Source organism: Heterocephalus glaber, unplaced genomic scaffold, assembly GCF_053883595.1.
Source record: "Heterocephalus glaber isolate CG9 unplaced genomic scaffold, H.glaber_assembly_v1.0 deba00001442, whole genome shotgun sequence".
Taxonomy (NCBI): Eukaryota; Metazoa; Chordata; class Mammalia; order Rodentia; family Bathyergidae; genus Heterocephalus; species Heterocephalus glaber.
Window position 1 is genome coordinate 30,575,475 of NW_028258296.1, and position 24,375 is coordinate 30,599,849.

The 24,375-nt window shown below is 39.1% G+C and overlaps 1 long non-coding RNA gene across 3 annotated transcripts in view; it reads left to right on the forward strand.

Annotated features, from left to right (window-relative positions):
* LOC101697564 (uncharacterized) overlaps nt 1-24,375 on the forward strand; it is a 433,033-nt gene that overhangs the window by 293,163 nt on the left and 115,495 nt on the right. For all 3 annotated transcript variants that reach the window (XR_015452005.1, XR_015452003.1, XR_015452004.1), the window contains 2 exons: nt 571-653; nt 3,075-3,236. This is a non-coding gene — a long non-coding RNA (uncharacterized LOC101697564). The remainder of the gene's footprint in view (nt 1-570; nt 654-3,074; nt 3,237-24,375) is intronic.

A 24,375-nucleotide genomic window follows, 5' to 3' on the forward strand; every position in this document is an offset into this window, starting at 1 on the left:
CAGGTTAGGACTTTTGGAGCTATTGAGATGGAATGGAAAAAATTTTTATGTGAGGACACAAACTAGGAGGTAAGGGGGTGGGGTGCTAAGTTTTGGATGTTTGTTTCTTTCAAAAGTTAATTTACTAGAAATATTGTAATGGTATTAAGAGGTGTGGCCTTTGGGAGACAAGTAGATCATGAGGGCTCCACCTTCATAAATGAGATTAGAGCTTTTATAAGAGTTCAAAAAGAGCTTGTTTACCCTTCTGCTGCATGAGTGCAGCTAGAAGGTGCCATTTGTAAGTGCTCATACCTACTGTGGAAGACAGGATTTTTTTTGGTAAAGAAGGGTTTGAGGAGAATGTCACAATAAGAGCTTGAAGATTTGAAGAAAATGAATGGGTGCAAAAAATGAAAGTATTAGAAGGCACATCACCATAGACTATCCATCCTCTTAAAATACAAACCAAAGAGGTCAAGTGATTTGGATATATCTTGAATTGCTGAGCTGTGCACAAATGATAGTAAATTCTGGACACTGTGAATCTTGAGTAGAATTCGAATCTAAAAGCACTATTTCTTTTTTTAGTTCTATTTTGGAGGCTCAACATTTTGTTCTATTTAGGAGTTCTTTCAAAGTCATCTCTCAAGACCCAGTTCTAGAGTTACCATGTAAGTGAAATATTTTCCTGGTATTTCTCTTTTTCCTGGTGGAACTGTTCCCCATTCTTTTGGTCTCACTTCTCTTTTGTACATATTTCTCTCACTGTTGTGATGGTAATTGATTGAATTCCTTTGTCTGTCTCTTTAGTAGACTGAGTTCTTTGGGGGCAGGCACCATCTTTGTATCCAGAGATTAGCCTCATATTTGGCACATAGTAGGCACTTAATGCACAGTTGTTGAAAAAAAGTGTTTTAGCCAGTGGTTTTCATCATCATTTCCCTCTGTTTTATCCCACATTTACATACTACTGTGTTTTTCAAAATGTTTCTTTTCAGTGGAAAGAGAGAACTTTCCCTTAAAATATCCCAACAGGTCTCCTGTCAGCCCAGAATTTGCATTTGTAGATTCCATGGTAGGAGGAGTTAGGTTGGAGAACAGGTGGCAAAGCATCACACAGAAGGAAGTAAATTGCTGTGTTTCTATGTTAATTTCTATGTTATATAGTGGGATCATCACTGTTTATTATATTTAAACAAGCAAGAAAATAAGTAAATAAAAAGTAACAGCCATGGATAGAACCATGATGAAAGTGTACCATAAACCAGGGTATGATTAATTCAATTCTATGAATTTGAAATAAATAAGGGTGCCTGAGAATGGTGCAGTAGGGCAAAATATTACAATTCGCAAACTCAGTACTGTTTGTCTCCTATTGTGTGTCTGAGACCCTAGTTATTTTCTTTCTTTCTTTTTTCTTTAAAATTAATTTTATTGGTACATTTTATTGGCACATTTTAGGTATACAGTTCATTTACATTTATCATTGGGTGTGTGTACCTGTACATGATGTATCTTGGTTCTCATTTTTTTCCCCATTACCTGTGCACCCTTCACCCCCTCCGCCCTTCCCTATTTACATAGATTTCATTTCCATTTTTTGTTTCTTTTCTCATAGTTTTGCCTTTCCCTCTTTTCCTTTCCCCTTCCCCTCCCTTCACTCCTTCGTCTTTGGACCTTTTTTCCTATTTCAAATTATCAATGATTCATTTTAATCATTTTAACCCTTGTTTACACTATCAGTTTCTCACACTAGTGAAACTATTCGATATTTACACATGTGTGTTCTATTTATTTTCTTCATGCTGATTTCATTTGTAGAATAGTCATAAATAACAATGTATAGGATTTAAAAATTTTGTTTTTGCCTAGGCACCTATGTAGAAAAGGAATTCAAATTTCCTATTTAGGATTTCTCAATGATGACTTTCTGTAGGTGGCCATCTAGCTTTAGTGTAGTTACAAATAATGGGATTGTCTTGTTAATTTAACATTTTGAAGGCCATTGACTTTGATTCATTAGGTTTTGTTGCATGATCCAAGAACCTAATTATAAACAATCATCCTTGAGATGTTTTGATGCAGGTGACCCAAGATAAATATATTATGATATGACTTTTGTAGGGCTCTTTTTGGACAAGTTGAGTTCCAAGCTTCTCAGTGGTGTAATGTACAAAGGCTCTGGAGACACTCTGTAGAAGAGCATCAGAAATGGTTAGAGTAATAGAAGGATTGATTAGAGGCATTTACTACGTTTAAAGGATCTAAAAGTGCCTAATTCTTAAAGCCTGGCTGAACAACAACTAATGGGAGATGTGATAATCTATATAAATATTTGAACTGCATAAACATCAAAGATGAAGAGAAATTGTTTAGCTTATCAGAAGATGGCATGATTAATAGCAGCTAAAATGACCTCTAGTCTGAATCTAGGATTAGACTCCTGAAAGGAAAGTGATTAGCTTCTGGAGTAAACTCTAAACAGAAGTGATAAATCAATAGAGATAAATGTGGAAAAGATTCAACAGATTAGTTCATTTCACTTATGTTTAAAGACTAGAGAAAGGTTGCTCAAAAATTTCTTTTGTTCTCCAGCATCTTTCTGCAGCACCTAATAAACTACTTTCCCATCTGTTCTCATACTTGTCCTTGATAGGATTTTATTGGCCTTCTGTCTTGTCTCTGGAGACATTATATTGCTGGCTAGTCTTGATTTTCCAAAGTGGCAGTTACTGATCTTCCTTTTCCCCCTCATAAGATTTATTAAACATTTGCCATCAAGTGTCTTTCATGTATCTCTTAAGGTCCTAGCCCAGGTTCTGTGTAACTAAACAGACAGAGCTTCTGTCTTAGGGTGTTTATGTTCTCAGTGATTACTGATGATTTCTGACCTGCCATGTTTCTAAGCGGAACTGGCAGAGTTCTTCTACCATCTTTGTCCCCTTATGGAAAACAGAATAATCCTTGATTGTGAGCTAACCCCAGAGACAAGCAGCAGGAAGAAATGTCATTGTAATAGAACCAAGCATGAGCCTGTTTATAGTCCTATTTCCAAGCTTACCTAACTCATTTTCATTGTCTTTTATTATTAGCTCAGCTGATACACCATGTGCTCCAGGAAATGCTCCCTTTTCTCTCCATAATATCACCATCCAGGGTCTTCCAGCAAGTGGGCTGGGCCATATCCCCCAGTGCTGGGTGCTGCCCTCATGTCTGACAGCTGCTGAGTAGACAAAGGAAGAGGCGACTGTCAGGTAAAGTAAAATGAAAAACAATCCTGCAGTTGTGAACTCAGTACCATTTCCCAGCTAAAAGAAGAGATAAGAACTGCTCTTGCTCTTTCTGGCTTCCCCTTCTTTCTATCTCATGTTGCACATTGATCTTTTGTGGTTTGATTATTATGGCCCATAGTGCTTTGAAGCCTACACAAGCTACACTTAATCTCTTCCACATGCCAAAGTTCCAGGGAGGGAGGGTCAGGTGAGTGGACTGGGGGTTGGCTGGGTGACAAATGCACACTGAGAACCATACTATGTCTTACATTGGGCTTCCACTCTTTAGGTTCTCTTTGGGTTCTTCTGGTACTTTCTTGCTGTTAACTCTGATTCAGTTAGAGAGCTGAGGGCAGGGACAGAACTTTCTCTCCATGGGTAATTCCATGCTAGGCCAATATTCACAGGGCCTAGTGATTTTCATGTATCATTTCCTTTAATTTTCACTATACCTGTGTGTCAGCCCCCTACCTGCATCCCACAATGGAATGTGCCACTTTGAGATAGGCAACCTCTGATTCCTGGTTGCCTTTCTTTCCTGTAGGCAGATAAAGTAACTGAGGCACACTTGTTGGAGTCCAGTATTTTTAAAAAGTTTAAAAAAATATTTCTCGGGTTGAGCTTAGAAGTGCGATCATCTTGAATGAATCAAAGTACTCAGCCGCCCTCTGTAAAGAGTACACATACAGATGTTTTCGTGATTAATGACTGGTGGAGAGCCTTCCCAGAGTTATCTCTGAATATTTTTATAAACTGCCTAGAAGGGATTACCTATAGTACTAAATGTAACCTAGGGAAAAGTCTGGAATGATGCTGTTCATTACAGTAGCCACAAGCTTTATGGCAATTAAGCACTTGAAATTCAGCTTGTCTGCACTGAGATGTTCTGCAAATGTAAAATGCATACCAGATTTAGAAAACTTAATGGGAAGAAAGAATGTAAAATTTATTATTAATACATTTTATATTAGCTTCACACTGAAATAGTATTTTGGAAACACTGGGTTAAAATATATCCATAAAATTCAGCCACTGTATATGGCTACCAGAAAATTTAAAATTATGTGTGAGCCTGTGTATATTTCTTTTGGACAGTGCTGATCTAGAAAAAAGATATCTAAAAAGTGCTTTTAACCTTTCTACAACTCCTTTATTTGTATTTTTCTGAAGTGCTCTAGCTACCATTTAAACTAGTTTAGAATTAAACTGTCACCTTTACTTTAAAAACATCTGGCATGTAACACCCAGCCATAATTATTTTTCTGCTACAACCGTGTTGCTATAGGAGCAAAGTTATGGTACAATAAAGAACATCTTGAGCTAATGACTTGTATATGAAAATAGTTACATCTTCATTGTGGAAGCCACAAGGCACCTATACACTTTCACTGCACACACAAATCCCTTTTATAATGATGCTTTTTCATTCATTTGGCATGCTTTTATTATTATTAATACAACAGTGGAAACTCCATATATATCAGGGTAAAAGCATCTATTTTGGATAATCAAACCTATAAATCTCATGACTGTGCAGATATAGCCAATTAACTCCCCTTCCTCAGAACGGCAGGATCCCAGATGGTGCAGAAAGGGTGGGGAGGGGGAAAGGAAAAAAAGGGCAAGAAAAAAAAGAATGGAAGGAAAAAATGGAAACAAAGCTTTTGCAGATAAAAAGGGGAGGGGGGTTTGAAGGGAGGGGAAGGGAATGGGGAATAAAAGAAGAAGCAAGATATATCATGTACAGGTACAAATTCCCTGTGATGAATGTGATCATAATGTATATCTAAAGTGTACCAGTAAAAGAAAAAGAAAAGAAAAAAAACAACAAAAAGAAAGGGTGGCTGCAGACATTGCAGTGGTGTTTACTGAGTGACATAATCACAAGGACCATAGAAACTAGTGGAGAGGTACAAGTGTTTTAGTTGTTCAAAACGCCCATGTCAAACTCAAATAAGAATTTTTTCTTCTGAGCAAGGTAGCATACATCTGTAATCCCAGCACTTGGGAGGCTGAGGCAGGAGGATCGCTGTGAGTTTGAGGCCAGCCTGGGCTACATAGTGAGTTCAAGGCCAGCCTGCACTACAAAAAAAAAAAAAAAAAAAAAAAGGAATGTTTTCTATTATAAAAATGTCTCCCTCATTAGCTATGTCAAAAGTACTCATCACTTCCTTAACTCCCTTCCACATGAGCCAAATCCTCTGTATCTCTAATGTTCCATTGATTGATGATAGAAGAGTTTTTCTTAAAATTAACCAGGAATAATACTTTTTAAAGAATTCTAGTCACGTTTCATATTTATTCTGTGTTGTTGCTTTGTTTCTTTGCCGATGGCACCAAGCCATTGTTGTTGGTGTGTGTGTGTGTGTGTGTGTGTGTGTGTGTGTGTGTGTGTGTCTCTTGGGCATCTGGGATCTTGGTTTTACTGAATTAACATTTTGTCCATTATTCTGTTTTTCTTAATCTATCGTCTTAGGTAGTGTTTGCTTCTGAATTCTTTTGAGCCTATGGAATGAAATGTATGGAGTGCTTAGGTACAGTTTAAACATCTGAATAAAAATATATTGATGCAACATGCCTATTTTATACTTCTCATTCAAGATCATTTCTTTCCTTCAAATTTCCTCCATACAATATTGCAGATTTCCATTTCTGTTTGAGTTGTTCTTCGTTCCTCTAAACTGTAGCTGGCCTTTTCATACATTTAGTTTTTGGATAAAAGTGATGACCTAGAAAATATTTCACCAGGTAAAATCCTGCTAAAAACTGGTAAGTGGGATTCAATCCTGTGGGCTGTAGGTCAACCATATTATGAGGTTAATGAAAAGGGGGTGCTGTTTATTAAACTGACACAGAGTTCCTGGGGTTTGGCCTAGCGATCCAAATCTTTCTCACTCCCAAGTGCACGGCGGTGCCATCTACTGAGAATTGTCCTCTGGGCCTCAAGCATTGTTCCCATTGAACCAGTGTCCCAAGGAATCTGGGAACTCTGCAGTTGCAATTCCAGGAATCTCTTGGTTAATCTGAGTCCATTTCATTTCCCTCATCTGGGGAGGCTGACCTAGGGACCAAGTCTCTTTCTCCCTATCTCCCACAGAGAGGTTATTTTTTATTCCACAGTGCTTCTACTTCCCTTCCACATTCCACTCTATGTTGTCCCTTCTATGAAAGAACTTTAGGGCCAGATATGAGAGAAGGGTTAGAGAAAAAGAAGGAGTTGATTGCATTGTATCCAAATTTTTGTTTTTATGGGACCAATAAGGGATTTTACTGCAATTTTGTTACATTCAATAGAATATCATTAGAAATGAATTTTCCAAAAACTGCATCCTTCATATATGTTACTACTTCTAGATTTCCCTTCTCATGTATTTCCTGCTCATGCCTATAGGTGATTATTAGATATGTAGATTTTACTTATTTTCCAATTTTGGCTTATTTATTTAGCAAGGGATCTTGACTTCATTAGGAAACACAGAAAATAAAGTTGGAGAAGAGGTAAATTTTATTTATAATTAGTTGCTTGAAGAAAAAACCCTAGATTATAAGATAAGAAAATTTGATATAAGATAAGATATAAGATAAGAAATTTGAGGTGGTTCACTTCCTGATCACAGGTAGAGTAATAGCTATTTTTCACATTTATCAGATAGATGTCCTTTGAAGAGCTCTTCTTTCTCAAACGCCTGTGTCATTTGATTTGAAGCAATTGTGCCACATTTGAGACTCATCTCTCCTAAGAAAACATGAAAGTGATCATTAACGAGGACCTAATTCATCATTGCATGCATCACCATGCACATAGTACTTAATAAATGCTTGGAAAAGAAACAATATGCACATACATGTATGCTTGTAAAATTTCTGGGAAAAAAGCAGGCTGTTATCCCTAATCACAGCTTCTCTACTGCCCTTGGTCTAAGTGAACACAGAGTTGTAAATATAGGTTGAGAAAACATTATGTAACCATGCATAGCACACATTTGGCTCCCTCCCTTTTACAACTTGTTTTGTCATTGAACTTACTTGTGTATGTAGTCTAGGGATTGGAGATTGGAATCAGCTGGTTTCTTGGCACTGTAAAAGAAATGGTCCTGTAAGCCACAAGCTTAGCACACTTTCTTTCCAGCCAAACGGTTTTGTCTAGACAGCATTTTGAAAGGCAAATTCATCCAGTTTTTAGTAATTAAAACCTCTCCTGAGACGCCGAATCACTCCGCTGCAGACAGGCAGGTCTGCCCACGCCCTACCGAGGTCCCAAGTGGCTCAGAACATGCAGAATCAGCCTGCTGCAGACAGGCAGGTCTGTGCAAGCCCTACCGAAGTCCCGAGTCACGCGGAAGACACCGAATCACCCCACTGCTGACACCCAGTCACCTGGTTCCACACTACAAAGACGCAGAGGACACCACAACACCAGATCAAGGTACTGAGTCCCCCTGCTCCCGGCCCAGAGGTAGGGGCTTCTGAGCCGCTGTCCCACTGCTCCTGGACCAGAGGAAGGGGCCTCCCGGTCACCATCCCTCCCACTGCTCCCAGCCCAGAGGAAAGGGCTTTTGGGGCACCTTTTGTCCTGCTGCTCCTGGCCCAGAGGAAGGGGCTTCCGGGCCACCATCCCTCCCACCACTCCTGGCCCAGAGGTAGGGGCTTCTGAGCCGCCATCCCACTCCTCCTGGTCCAGAGGAAGGGGCTTCCCGGCCACCATCCCTCCCGCTGCTCCCAGCCCACAGGAAAGGGCTTTTGGGAAACCATCCCTACCACTGCTCCTGGCCCCTGTCCCACCTCTCCCAGCTCAGAAGAGGTAATCTGTGCAGGCGCTAACAACCCCCCGCCCCAGTTGAAATGAGAAAACATGTAAATAAGTCTCAAAACCAGACTTTCAGATCACCTACAGCAACCCCAAAGGGAAATGAGATGGAACACTCTGATACTCAACCAGCTGGACCCACTGAACTGGCAACAAAAGGGGATGTGGAAAAAAAGAAATCAGAAATAATTTCTCAGATAACAGGAGAAATTGTGCCCCTAGTGCAAGACATGATTAATAAATCTAGAGAGGAGCTCAGGAACATGATGGAATCCCAACATAAGAAACAAATGGAATCCATTTGGAACAGATGCAAATAGATTTCCAGGACATGAAAAACTCCACTGAATGTCTACACAGCAGAATGAGCCAATGTGAGGACAAGATTTCAGATATAGAAGATAAGATTGCAATTAGTGACCAGGAAAAGAAAAAGTGCTTCAAAATTATAAGGGAACATGAGAAATCAATCCAGCAGCTGCTAGATGATGCAAAGAAGAATAACATAAGACTGATTGGGCTCAATGAAGAAACAGGAGAGAGTAGAGATGACATAAAAATCTCTTCACAGAAATAATGGCAGAAAACTTCCCAAGCAGGGGAAAGGAGCTTGACATACAGATAAGTGAGGCATATAGGACTCCAAATAGCCTTGATCAAAAAAAATCTACACATAGCATATAATTGTTAAGATTCCAGAAACACAACAGAAGAACAAAGTTCTACAAGCAGTCAGAGAAAAGAAACAAACCACATACAAAGGAAAGCCCATCAGAATCACAGCAGACTTCTCAACACAAACCAGCAAGGCAAGAAGAGCTTGGAGTGACATATTCCAAGCCCGAAAAGAAAACAGCCTCCAACCCAGATTAATGTACCCTGCAAAACTATCTTTCAAAATTGATGGAGAAATAAGATACTTTCATGACAAAGAGCACCTTAGGAACTTCATGAATACCAAACCAGAACTCCAAAGAATTTTACACAATAGCCTAGGAACAGACATTGAGGATCACAACCCCAGGAAGCAAAGCAGAATGAACCCATCTGGCATGACAAGAAATTAAATGTAAAGGGGGAGAACCCAACAAAAAGAAAAAGTCATGGCAATGATAAGTCAATACAGTTCAGTTATAACCATCAATGTTAATGGTCTCAATTCACCAGTCAAAAGAAATAGACTGGCAGAATGGGTCAAGAGGCAAAATCCAACAATATGCTGCATACAAGAAACACACTTAGTTCAATAGGAAACTCATAGACTGAAAGTTAAAGGGTGGAAAACAATACTCCATGTGACAGAAACCTGAAAAAAAGCAGGAGTAGCTATTCTCTTTGCAGATCAAGTAGATTTTAAACCAACACATTAAGAGAGATGAAAAAGGACACTGCATCTTTGTAAAGGGAAGAATCCAAGAGGAAGAGATGACAATCATAAATATCTATGCACCAAACACTAGTGCACCCAACTATATAAAACAAATACTAATGGACATGAAAAGTAATATATGCACTAATACAATTGTAGTGGGGGACCTCAACGCCCCACTGTCACAAATAGATCAGCTAGACTAAAAATAAGTAATGAAATACTAGAACTCATTCGAACTCTTGAACAAATGAACTTAACAGATGTTTACAGAGTGTTCCACCCCACAAAATCAGAATACACATTCTTCTCAGCTGCACATGGGTCATTCTCAAAAATAGACTACATACTCACACATAGAACATGTTTAAGTAAGTGCAAAGGAATTGAAGTTATCCCCTGTATGTTATCAGACCATAGTGCGATGAAATTGGAGATCCATAGCAAAAGAAACCGCAAAAATTTCATAAACACATGGAAATTGAACAACACACTTCGGAATAACCAATGGGTCACAGAGGAAATTAAAGAAGAAATCAGACAGTTCCTTCAATTAAATGACAATGACAATACAACATATCGGAATCTATGGGACACAATGAAAGCTGTCTTACGAGGGAAATTCATAGCAGTGAATATGCATATTAGGAAAACAGAATGAGCCCAATTAAACAACCTGATGCTGAACCTCAAACTACTAGAAAAAGAAGAGCAGGACAACCCCAAAGCTCATACAAGGTATGACATTATAAAGATCAGAGGAGAAATCAATGCAATGGAGACTAAGAGAACGATACAAAAAAAATAGATGAAGCCAAGAGTTGGTTCTTCAAAAGAATCAACAAAATGGACAAACTTTTAGCCAACCTTGTCAGAAAAAGGAAAGAAAAGGCCCAAATCCATGCAATTAGGAATGAAAAAGCTGAAATTACAACAGACCCAGCAGAAACCCAGATGATCATCAATACCTACTTCCAGAACCTATACGCCAATAAGATGGACAACACAGAAGAAATGGACAGATTCCTAGATACATATGAATTACCAAAGTAGAGCAAAGAAGACCTAAAAATTCTGAACAACCCAATATCAAGCAATGAAATTGAAAATGTAATTAAAAACTTATCAACTAAGAAAAGCCTGGGCCCTGATGGCTTCACTGCTGAATTCTACAAGACATTTAGAGAGGAACTACTGTGACTACTGTTGAAACTCTTCAGTGAAATTGAAAGGGAAGCAATACTCCCAAATTCATTCCTGGAAGCAAGCATCACCTTGATCCCCAAAGCAGAGAAAGGCCCAACTGAAAAAGAGAACTATAGGCCAATCTCACTAATGAACATAGATGCAAAAATCCTTAATACGATAATGGCAAACAGAATGAAGAAGATCATCAAGAAGATCATACACCCTGATCAAGTGGGATTCATCCCAGGGATGCAGGGATGGTTCAATATACAAAAATCAATCAATGTAATACACTATATCAATAGCGCCAAGGACAAAAACCATATGATTATCTCCATAGATGCAGAAAAAGCATTTGACAAAATCCAACATGCATTTATGATAAAAACCCTACAAAAAATTGAAAGAGATGGTCTCTACCTCAAACTGATAGAAGCCATCTATGAAAAACCAACAGCCAATATCATACTAAATGGTCAAAAACTGAAATTCTTCACACTCAAATCAGGAACAAGACAAGGATGTCCACTGTCACCACTCTTGTTCAATATAGTTCTGGAAACATTAGCCATGGCAATTAGACAAGAGAAAGAAATAAAAGGAATAAAGATAGGAAATGAAGAAGTCAAATTGTCATTATTTGCAGATGACATGATACTCTATATAGAAGACCCCAAGAACTCCACCAAAAGTCTTCTAGACTTAATAACCAAATTCAGTCAAGTAGCTGGTTACAAGGTCAACACACAAAAATCAACTAGCTTTCCTCTACACCAATGACAGACTCACTGAGAGAGAAATAGGGCAAATAATTCCTTTCACAATAGCATCCAAAAAACTGAAATACCTAGGAATCAACCTAACGAAAGAAATCAAAGACCTCTTCTCTGAAAACTATGGCCCTCTGAAAAGAGAGATTGAAGATGATATCAGAAAATGGACAGACATCCCCTGCTCCTGGGTAGGAAGGATCAATATAGTGAAATTGGCCATACTTCCAAAACTGCTATATAGATTTAATGCAATTCCAATTGAGATCCCAGCAGCATACTTCATAGACCTTGAGAAAACAATCCAAAAATTCATTTGGAACAAGAAGAGACCCAGAATAGGAAAAGCAATTCTAGGTAACAGAGACATGGCGGGGGTATCACAATCCCCAACCTGCAATTCTACTACAAAGCTACTGTGATAAAAAACAGCACGGTACTGGCAAAGAAACAAACTTGAGGACCAGTGGAACAGATTGGAAGATGCAGAGACAATGCCAGACACACTCAGCCATCTCATTTTGGATAAAGGAGCCAAACACCCTTACTGGAGGAAAGATAGCCTCTTTAATAAATGGTGCTGGAAAAATTAGGCTTCAACTTGCCAAAGATTAAAACTAGACCTGTATCTCTCACCATGCACTAAAGTAAAATCAAAATGGATTAAAGATCTAAATATTAAAATAGAAACTCTGAACCAGTTGGAACAGTGGTTAGGTAGAACCCTTGAAGACATCGGTGTAGGAAAAGATTTTATGAACAAAACATCACTTGCCTGTGAACTAGCACAATCAACAGGTGGGATCTCTTCTTATTAAAAGGCTTCTGCACAGCAAGAGAAACCACCAGCAGTGTGAAGAGAAAACCCACAATGTGGGAAAAAATCTTCACCTGCTCTTCCTCAGACAAAGGTCTACTATCTTGAGTCTATAAAGAACTTAAAAAGATCAGACCTCCCAGATTTAAAGACCCAATCCAAAAATGGCATCTGAAATGAACAGACATTGCTTAGACAAAGAAGTAGAACTAGCAAATAAATACATGAAAAAATGTTCAACGTCACTGGTCATTTGAGAGATGCAAATGAAAACAACGCTGAGATTCCACTTCACTCCAGAAAGAATGGCTGGTATCATGAAATCAACCAATAACAATTGCTGGCGGGGCTGTGGGGAAAGAGGAACCCTGCTCCACTGCTAGTGGGAGTATAGACTGGTGCAAGCACTGTGGAAATCAGTATGGAGATACCTCAAAGAACTAGGACTGGAAGTCCCATTTGACCCCACTATTCCACTGCTGGGGATCTTACCCAAAGAATTAAAAGTATCACACCACAGTGATATATGTGCACCCATGTTCATAGCAGCACAGTTTGTAATAGCTAAATCTTGGAAACAGCTCAAATGCCCATCAACTGGAGACTGGATAAAGAAAATGTGTTTTTTTTATAAAATGAAATACTACTCAGCCATAAAAAATGAGAAATTAGAGACATTTATAGCTAAGTGGATGCACATTGAGGCAATAGTCTTAAGTGAAATAAATAGGACACACATGAATAAATACCAAATAGTTTCTCTGGTGTGAGAAACTGAAAGTGTAAATAAGGACTAAATGTATAATAGGTAATGTGAAATAGGAAGAAAAGGGGCAAAGGGGAAGGAAGTGGGAGGGCTAGGGGAAAGGATAGAAGGGAATGGGATTAATATGAGAAAATGGAAAAATAGAAACAAAATCTTTGTAAATAGGGAGGACTGGAGGGGTTGAAGGGAGGGCTGGGCCAGGGTGAAAAATAAGAACCAAGAGAGACTATGTAAAGGTGCAAATTTCCAATGATGAATGTCATTATATTGTATACCTAAAATGTACCAATGATTAGAATGAATAATCAATAATGTAAAATAGGAAGAAAAGGTCCAAAGGGGTAGGGGTATTGGGAGGGGCAGGGGAAAGGAAAGAAGGGAAAGGAAAAATGCTGAGAAATGGAAAAAATGGAAATAATGTCTTTGTAAATAGGGAAGGGTGGAGGGGGTGAAGGGAGGGCTAGGAATGGGGAAAAAATAAGAACCAAGATGCATTATGTAAAGGTACAATTCCCAATGAGAAATGTAATTGTGTTGTATACCTACAATGTACCAATAAAAGAATTTAATAATTAAAAAAAAATAACCTCTCCTTATTGCAACAGGAACTGTAGAAAATTCCCAAGGAAATTCAAATATCGTGAGGTGCTGTGTGAAGGTCTCCTTATGTATCAGGAAATTTTAGGTTTGTGTTCTTATTGCACAGCTAGGAACTAAGAAGCAGGAAGGGTGATTTTGCTAGTATGTTCTACTGACAAGGTTTAGGTTTCCATTGCAAAGTGCTCAGCAAGGCAGAGTCTTCTCCTGGAGCAAATGAAATAATCACTCCAAGTCCAGACGGAATGGTAGTCATGGATGTACTTTAGTTGACAGTAATGTAATTGTACTTCTGGGTTTGGGAAGAGGGTGTTTGGGGACAAGTTTGAATGGACTTGTGGATTCAGAGATGGACTTCAGGAGATCTCTGAATATTCCCAAATCATACACAGAATTATTTGTGGGTGTACATAGGTGTATTTTGGGGGGCTTGGTCAGAGAGCATAGTGTTCATCAGACTCTTAAGGGAGTTTAAGGCAACCCAAAGGATTACATCTTTAAATTCGGGGCTCCTAGAAGTTCATTCTAACAGCTATCTGAAAAATTTGAGGGTTAGTGTTCTTAGGAGTCCTTATGGATGATTATAATTAATTCCAATAGGATGTGTGTGTTTAATCTGGAGAAACATCAGAAACTTTGTGTACAACCCTGCTTCTTAAAGCCGGGAGGAGATGAATGGCCATTGTATAAAACTGAAAGGACAGACATATGAAAGAGGCAATTGGGGAGGAAAGAGAGAAGGAATTTTTGAAGAAGGTTAATGAAATGGAACCTAGTCAGAGGACTACAACTAGGATGGTGGTAGGTCTAGACGTTGTATGACAGGATGAAGATAAAAGAGCTGAGACCATTTAGAGACAAAATGTTTTGGGGAAGGAACCCAAGATAATCATGACCCATAAATGTCATGTGGAAGATATCCTGGACCTATTTGTATTCTGATGTCTGAGAAAATCAGAATTTGGGCAAGAGTAGAATTTTTTAGAAAAGTTCTTCTTCTGTTAGAACCATTGAGCCATAGATTAAAATCCCTCAGGGGAATTAATGTCCCATATTTGGGTGTGCATAAAATAAGGTTTGGTGATCATCCATAGGGAATGTGGTAGAAGGATCTCTAGGATTGAGAAGTCTTGTACTACATGGTTTCCAGATCCATTAGTTCATTGCCAAGTTGTCACCTCTAGTAGGATGTCCTGAAGGTATCTCAAATTTGGCATATCCACATTAGATTCAGGAAACCCCTCTTTAAATCTAGCTTCCTCTAGCTCCGTCTCCATGAGTGACTCTAAAATCCATCCAGTGATGGAATCCAGAAAGCTTTCTATCTTCTCTCCTTCAGTCCTTGTATCTGATTGGTTACCAAGGCTTATTGATGTACTCACTTGACATCTCAGCTCTATTTCTTTCACTCTGTTTATTGCTACTCCTCTGTATCAGGTCACTAGTACCTCTTTTTCAGGTCATTGCAGTCATTTGCTTCCTGCTTTGTATCCCTTTTTGCTTTCTTTCAAGCAATTTTTCATATCTTGTCCAGAGGTTTTATAAAAGCAATTTTTTTTGTGGTACTGGGGATTATACTCAGGGCTTTACATGGAGCTCCATCCTAAACCTTTTAAAATTTTTGTTTTGAGACAAGGCCTCACTAAGTCACTCAGTTGCACAGGTTGGTTTCTCTTGCCTCACATACAGTGCTAGGATTACAACTGTGAGCCACCATGTCAGGCTCTGCCCAATTAACACTTCAGCATCTTCTCACTGCTCTTTTTAGAGCCATAGGATCTCTGTACATGTAGTTTCTGCTACCTAGGATGCTGTTCACCACTGCCATGCCTCTTTCTGATTCCATTGAAGCTCTTCTTTAAGTGTAATATTAAGAATTCTGAGTTCAGAATTCAGTTCCTTCAGAATTCAGTTCAATAATCACCTGCTCAGTTCATTTTCTGACCTGTCTGTTGAAGCATTTTCCTTATTGTACCTCTTATGACAGCATGCTTTTAAAAGTGTCTCCCACAGCTGCCACCATGTAGCATTTATCAGTGAGCCTTTGATTAGTGTTGTCTTCCTTGCTATACAGAAGTTCTGTGAAGGCTATACAGAACAGACCAGGTGCTTGGTAAGTAGAAGGACCCCTGCATGGCCTCATGAGCCTGTCCAAACCCCTGGGGCAGAAGGTCTTTTAGCTGGTGTCAGACTCGCTCCTGAACTGACTTCTTAGTCCACAGGTTCCCAGTATTCTCCTAGTGCAATCCCAGCTGTAAACTTCCTAACCTCTGCTCCTGACTGATGGCTTGCCCCAGGGCTTCTGTTCCTGTCACATAACCACTTAGCCTTTGTGCTTCTTGCAGGTATCATTTCCAGCCAGTTTGTCCACTCTGGTACACACACCCCAGAAACATCCCCACCTGAGTCTATTTCCGTGACCCATTTACCACTTATGCTCATCAGAGAAGGATCCCTGGCTACCCATTAAACTCAGCACACACAATATGTTTATTCTGAGAAACACCTCTCTTGGACTTGACTGATAAAGAATGGGGACCTGAGTGAGAAACCAGATTGCTGGAGGCCATGGAGCATGGTAAGGTGCACAGGGTTCTATTTTGTGGATGTTACTGTGGCATAGTAAGAATTATGTTAAGGCACAGCTATGTTATTTGCATCTTAAGTTCAGATTTAAAGCTAATGTTTTTATAACTTTCACAGTACAGTGAGATCTAGTGTAGCCCATTGTAGGTCACCCTGACTTCAGAAAACGTTGGATTATATTAATCAGGAGTGAGATGCCAGCACTAGCAGACAAGCCAAGATATCACTTTTTAAAGAGGGTCTTTGGAAGAGCCTACTATGCTCTAACTAACTACAGTGTCTCTCTGTCTGATCTGGTGCTGGATTGACTTTGTCCTCTGAAAAGTAGCAATTAATCAAGACAGGGACATCCATGGGACATGGACAGGGACATGAACAGGGACATCCATGGCTTCTCTGGGAAACCAGAGATAGTTCCTGTGGCTAGGAGTAGCTCTAGTTTGTGGTCATATCTGTAATGCCGAGGCTTTTAGGTGATATTTCCCTAAAAGCAGCCCTAGAGACAACAGTTTGTTTGAGTCAAGCAGTTTGTTTAGGAGGGGATCACAGGAAACACATGAGACCTAAGAAGAAAGCCAACAAATGGTCGCTCTTTGGGATAACTGGGGCCCATTTCCATGGGAGACCTTTTGAGAGCATGCAGAGGATATGGTAGGTTTTCTTCTGGAGCTTGCGGGAGCTGGGTGGGGGTGTTATCCACTGACTCCTGCCCCTCATCAGATGAGTCTTCCTGAGAGCTCCTACTTAATCTGAGTCCAAATTGAACATGCTCTCTTCACTTGGAGACATGCTCAGGTAGAGATGGAGAAAGTTGTAGGCCTATGTGGAGACTGTTTTCGGATGATGTCTGGGAGAGTCGAGGGCATATAGTACCAGTAGCACCTGTGAAACCAAGTGAGAGAGCCCTACCAGACTAGCACCATCATGCTCATTGTCATCTGACCCTTGGCATCAGTAGGGGGCAGGAGAGCTGCACCTAAGGAGACAAGAATGCCTCACTGGGGCATGGCACCTTGACCTGTTGCCTCTGAACCAGGATTTGTGGCAGGTGAGCAGTAACTGAGGGGGAAGCTGGTGAGAAGAGAGGTGGAGGTTACACTAGCAGGGGATGCTACAGCCAAGATGATGAGTGGAGAGGTGACAGGTAACATCCTGTTCATAGGACTGGTGCAGGGCTGGGGCCTGGGACCAACTCCCTTTCAGTGCACCTTGCCTTCCTCCACATAAGCCCCTCAGGTTGTGTTTTTGTGAGATGGGTCTCCTTCCTCTCTCTATCAAAGTGGCCATGATGTTCCCTTTAACCAGATTCCTTGTGTTACCAGGGAGAGAGAAGCAAAGAATAGGCAGGGTTGGTGGAGGCTGGGGATGATTTACCATGAGCCTGAGTTGTCCTGCTGGGCAGAATCCTACCTGTGCTGTGTTCTCTGAAGTGAACTGAACTGGATTTTATCCAGGTAGTTCCAGACAGGAAAACAGGCACATGCTCCGCTGGATTCTGGATTATCCAAGCAGCAGGTGAGCGACCAGCTGAGTTTTTTCTTTAACAAATCTGTATTAACTCCTTTGCCCCCTACAATTTGGACTAGGAATGAAAGTAAATTGAAGTTAGCGTTGTCAGCAATTTTCTTTTTTTTTTTTTTTTTTTGGTCATTTTGAGTTAAATGTGCAAAGTGAATCTAGAAAACAGAACAGGTCATGCTGGTTACAGTCACAGTGTTTCATCGAAACTCCCATTTATACTTTCTCCCCTTTCTTGAACTCTTTATCTCCCCACTCACCTTCCTTTGTTCCATCCCTTAATTTAGTGATCATGCATAAAGACATATTTAGAAAGAAGTGCTGACATATAAAGCTGGAACTCCATTTCTGCCTTTTCCCCCACCCCAAAATTAGGGTGCTCCATTCTTTTCAAATATGGCTTGTAGCCATTCAATACTTAGATATAATATAAAACTATTTTTCAATCCAATTTTAATTCAGTTGCACAGTGCATAGCGGCATGAGCCTGGAAACCAGACAAAAATTAGAGTAATGGAAGCAGACAATGCCTTTGCGTATGTATTATACCTTATAAATTTCAGTTCTCTGGCTTCATTTTAACTAGCGGAGAAAAAATATAATCCACCAACGATGGTTACCAGTGTTCAAAGTCAACTGAGACCGAGCTGGTGTTCAGTAATTACAGGCTTGCAGTTTCTAGGAGATTCTGTCCCCACCAGACTTGCTGTCCCATGTCCCCATTTGTAACATTGTTCATTATATTCAATCTGCTGCCATCACTCTGGAGCTTTCAAAGGTATTCTGGGGGCTATCTTGCTGTGGGACATGGATAATGAAATAGTTGGATGTGACTGGTATTACAATCGCCTCACCTAACCCCCATTTAGCTTGAAAAGTAGACTTAATAAAAGCAGGAGTGAAAGGCACTTTATGTTTTTAATAAGGAGTCTCATATGGTCTTACCTGCTGTTTTTCATTGTGTGTCTCATCTCATGGTTTTCCTTTGAGATACATGAGAGAAGATAGCCAAGCACATCCCTTAATCTTAAAGCATTTTAAGAATCTATTGCAGTAATCTACCCTAATCGATCAATAACTTCAAGAGAACAGGACTGATTTCCAAAGTACATATGTGAACTTATAAAGACAGAAGTATCTGTTCAGTGGCAAGTAAAGGCTGCCTTATGTCCAAGAAACCAGAGGATTCCACTGTATAATAATTTAATGTTCTGTTTGCAAAAGGTAATTATAAAACTCTCAGTCCATCTCCCGCTCTGATGGGCTCAGGATGAATTTAAAATGGATTAAGAGGAAATGGATAAGACGTTCTGTATTGCTGAACTCTGCCCGGTGTCATGATATGCAAACAGTGAGCAGAGCGCTGAAACTACTAAATACATACTGAAGAGATGACAGGGCTCAAACGCAAGAATGCCTGGATCTGCCAGAGAAAAGTGCTCCTAAAAATAGTGCTAACAATTTACAGAAGAGAAAATCTGACTGTGGTGTAAAAATCTTTGAAGGCAGAGCTGCTTAGAGCTGCATGCTATAAACATATTCATGATGTTATGTTTGGAGAGGTATCTATTTTCTGTGCATTAATCTTAAATAAGAAAGGGAAACAGCGTCTACAGAAAATGATCAGACAGAATGGGAAGGCAAGACTGTACCACAAATTAACTGTGTGGACTTCAGCAAGGCTCAGTAACATTTTAGGACTTATCTATGAAATGGGTGAATGGGTTTTTAAACTGAGAGTGACCGTCTTCTAAGAAGTGATGGGAGGTTGAATATTCAGGATTTTGTTTAATTATAGCCTGAGTTTGATTGTGATTCAAAATTGTTAAAACTTAAAGACAGTTCTTTAAAGATATCTGGAACCTCCCTCTTTAGGTCATTAAATATTTTTTTTAAACAGAAAAGTAGTGCATTCTCATTGGAGCAAGTCAAATAACACAGAAATGTAGAAAGAAAAATGTTCAGTTAAAAATGTAAACCTAATCCTCCTTTAAAGCTACCTTGTAATCAGCAATAACAGCTAGCCACATATTTTGCCATTGTTTTCACGATGCTTCTAGGATAGGGTTACATATAGATTTTTTTCTAAAGAATTTCCTTGCTAAAAGTAGCATCATTTTTCATTTAATGATATACCATGGACCTAAATCAAGGCTAGGGAAACCATGGCTGGTGGACCCAATCTGTCCATGCTACATGTGTTATCTATGGCTGTGTTGCTCTCCTAAGGCAGAGGTGAATGTTGTGACAGAGATCTTTTGGTCATGAAAAAAAAATTCACTATTTGGTCTTTTAAAGAAAGGTTTGCAAATTCTTTTCAATATATGTAGCTCTACTTCCTTTTTCCCCCTTTTTTTTGGTATCGGGAATCAAACTCAGAACCTTATGCTTGCCAGGCAGGCGTAACGCCACTGAGCTAAGTCCCCAGCCTCTACTTCATTGTTTTTAAAAAGTTGCATAATGCCAGAATGGATATGCATTTTTGGTTCAACTCTCTTGGCTCAGGTAACTGCAAAATCTAGAGGACATTAAGTACTGCCAGATCCAGGGACTAAGATGAAGTTCTCAGTAGTTTATCTCCCTTTAGTTCTTGGCTTAGCTTTCTTCTCTGTAAGCTTCATTCTCTAGCAGCCTTTCCTCTTTGACAGATGGCGTGATCCTCCTTAGTTCCGGTTTTAAGTCTCATGCTATGGTGTTAAGAGATCCTCCCCTTACCCCTGGTAGTTTCAGTTTTATCTGAGGTCCTAGGTGGGATTGTCATTGGCCTAATCATGCTGGCCTGACCAGGTGCTGTAGCTAGAGGGCAGAGAACTGTGTTGGCTTAGGTTATGTGCTTCCTTAGGTGATGTGCTTCCCTCTGGACCTGGAGGTGGAGGCCAGCCTTACGGAGCACTGGGATTTCATGAAGCATAGTCACCCCAACTGCTGTCTAGATATTTAAAAGGGGAGAGAATACTAGGAGCTCAAGATAAGAAATATCCACTGTGAGCAAAATTTCCCAAAGTACCTTGCTGGGCTGGGTGTGTGTACTTTTAAAGTTTCTGTAGGTATTGCTAATGTGCTTCCCCAAAAAAGCTGTTGTGGTTCATCATAGTTAATCTTGCCAGTACTTTCTGAGAGTGCTGAGTTTTTTTGTATGGCACCAGCACTGGTCGTTATAACAAACATGTTTTAAATTGATCTGATATTTACAAAATGGTTATCTTGTTTAAATTTGCTTTGACCACTAGTGAGACAATCTTTTCATAACTGTTATTTGTAATATGTGTTTATTCTTACATAAAATATCACTCTGTATCATTTATTCACATTTCTATTGTATTCCTTCTTATATTTGTAGAACTTCTCAGTATTATAGGCATACTAATCTTTTGTCTGCTACATATATTAGAAATCTTTTTCAGCAATGTTTATCTTTGGACCTTATTTATGGAATAATTTGTATATTAAAAATAGTATGGATTAAACTCCGGGAAGGAATCTATTCTTTTTTTTTTTGGTACCGGGGACCTTGTGCTTGTGAAGCAGGCGGCGGAACCACTGAGCTAAATCCCCGGCCCAGGAGTCTATTTTAAATGTATAAATAAATCCCAATTCCAATGGCCGAAGAAATTCGGGGGAAAGCATTGGTGAAAGTTAAGCTCTTCTCAACCATAAATATATTTTTAAAAGTGCATCTTCAGAAGTTAAACAATTTAGGGCTGGGGATTTAGCCCAGTGGTTCTGTCACCTGCCTTGCAAGTGCAAGGACCAGAGTTCAATCCCCGGTACCAAAAAAAAAAAAAATAAGAAGTTAAACAATTTAAGGTATGGAAATAGCACGGGACCCAGGTTTCTCTCCGTAGTGTGCTTTTCAAGGAGCGATCTGAGCTCAAATGAAAAGGAACCCAGGCCCCATAATCCAAAAGGCGTCATCTGTTGCTGGAACCGCCCATGTTCAAAGAACAGAAATCAAGATCCAGCAATTCCACTCCTGGGTGTACCTCCAAATGAATTGAAACTAGGACCTTGGAGAGACATCTCTGCTCTCATGCTTATTGCAGTATTATTCACAAGAGCCAAGTGGACACCTCCCAAGTATTTGTGGACACATGGACAAATAATGTGGTAAATATGTATTATTCAGCCCTAAAAAAAGAGGGAAGTATTGCTGTGTGTGACAATGTGAATGGACCTAGAAGACATTATGCTAAGTGATTTTAAGCCAGTCACTGAAAGACAAATATTGCGTGATCCCACTTCTATGAGGTACCTAAAATAGCCTCGTGCAAATAGAAAATAGAATGGTGATTGCCAGAAATTAGGAAGAGAGGGAAATTAGGCAGTTGCTGGGAAAAAGGAACAAAGTTATATATATAGGAGATGAATAAACTCTAGATATCTGCTTTACAGCATAGTGCGTATAGTTAACAATATGGTGCTGTACAATTAAAACTTTGTTAAGAGGGTAGATCTCATATTAAGTGTTCTTACCAAATAAATAGGAGTAGGAAGTTCTGATGTGTTGTTGCACAGTAGGGTGACTATAGATAACAATAATTTACTGTAGCTTCCAAAAAGCTAGAAGGAAGAATTTTGAATGCTTTCACCATAAAAACTGATAAATGAAAAGGTAAAGACATTTAACCTGATTTAAACATTGCATTATAGGTATATGTATTAGAATAGATACCACATTGATAGGCATAATTTTCATGATTTTATATATTAGCTAAAATAAATTTAATAAAAGAAACACAAATCACAGCAAAGGGACACAAGGAAGCTTTTGGAGCTGACTGATATGATCACTGCTCTATTGTGGTGATGGTGTGAGGATGTGTCCACATATTCACACTCATCCAGGAGTGTATATTATGTATACAGGTTTGTAATATATCACCTATACCTCAAGAAAGTCAAGAGAAAAAAAAGAAGTCGAGGATGGTTTTTGCTTAAAGATAAAGACCCTGGATACATTAGCTCTTATTCAGATCATCAGTCTATAAAACTAACTTGTAATTATGTAATGTTTTGGCTTAATCATAAGATACCTTTCTCAAAGTTATTTGTTCAAATAACTATAAAAAGGAAAATTGTAACAGAAAATTGTGTGTATGTTTGTGCTTATCAGTGGAGTAACTTTGTGTTATTACATTGAAGGTATGAATGAAGCATTTTTTCTGTGCAGAGTAGGTTTGCAATAAAACATGATGTATAGACTTTAAATCTGAACTGAACAACGACATAACCACACAGCTAACCAACAAGCCAAAGTTTGGTTAGTATATCATTCCCTTACTAAAGTTCTAAAAAGCAGGATTTTTCATTTTTAATTTCCCAACAAAGTGATTTTTATTATACTCTTTTATTTTAGATTATAATCATTTAGAGGTGTGACAACAACTTGTTTGTATGTTTAACAAAATGCCTACTGATAGCTTTTGAAATACATACAGAAAAAGATTTATTTTTCCAAAATCAAGAAAGGCTTCTTTTATATTGGGTAGTAACCGAGTTTCTGTATTTCATTAAGCAACTTGGCCAAAATCACAAACTAGCAAAAGGGAGCACACAGGATGGTTAGCCAAAGATGCCTGATACTTAGCCTTTGATTAACTAACAAATGAGTACAGTGATACATGTTAAGTGGTCTCTATTATATATTATGATTAGAATTTAATGTTTTTGTTAATGTAGTGTCTTATAAATAATTATTGTAGATAAAAACTCAGTCTTAAAGATCACCCAGTCTTAAAGAGTTAGACAACTAAATTCTAAATATTTGATAAATGTGAATACATTTTGTGTGATTTATACCTGAAGGGCTCATACTGTATACTTCAGCATCATGAGCACAAGCACCTACATTTAGTACATTTGCTGCAAATGTTGGCTCATATGGAATTCTGGACATTAGAATGTTGATGTTAGATAAATTAATATCACACACACAATTTAACTTATCAATCTTTTCAACAACTCCAGGAGGCAATTTCTGACTTTCTCCTTTTTACAGGTGAGGAAATGGAAGAAAAGATAGGGAAGTGCCTTGTCTAAGGACAGCAACCTAGTAAATGATTCAGACCCCAGCTGAGATTCAACCCTAGCTCTAGGCCTATTCTAATTTATGTATCCCACTGTCAAACAACAGATGCCCCTGGTCTGGGAAGGAGGACTTATGCTCAGTGCTTTTAGGAATTTTTCCTCTGTCCCTCCAACACATACTTGTTTATTTTAGCATCTCATGGTGATGGCCACATTTACCTCCACCATTGGCCTACTTTACAGAGTGTGAGGATTGAAATATCACAACTGGTTGCTATATACACTGCTGCTCCTGACATGCTAAGCTGTTGGCAGCCTCAACTCTCATATTTAGTTCCACCTGTTTTCTCTTACTCTGTTCACAGTGGGAATGAAAAGCGGCTGAGATTCTATTTTTGTCTATTAATTGGTCCCATTACTTGGAAGCTTTTTTTAAAATAGAGCTCCCCTCTTTCCAAGTTTAGCAATCTGTTCATTTCTTTCCTAGTCCAACCCTTTAATCATCCTCAGTGCTCACCTCTAACTCTCCAACATCTCTGTCTTCCTGGGGAACCCATGAGAGGATGAATATTCAAATAAGGGTCTGACTCCACTGAGTGGGGAAGGACTCTGGGCCTTCCGTTCTCTGTTCTCTGTGATTCCTTGCAGTATGCAGGTTTCCACTTCACATTCTTCT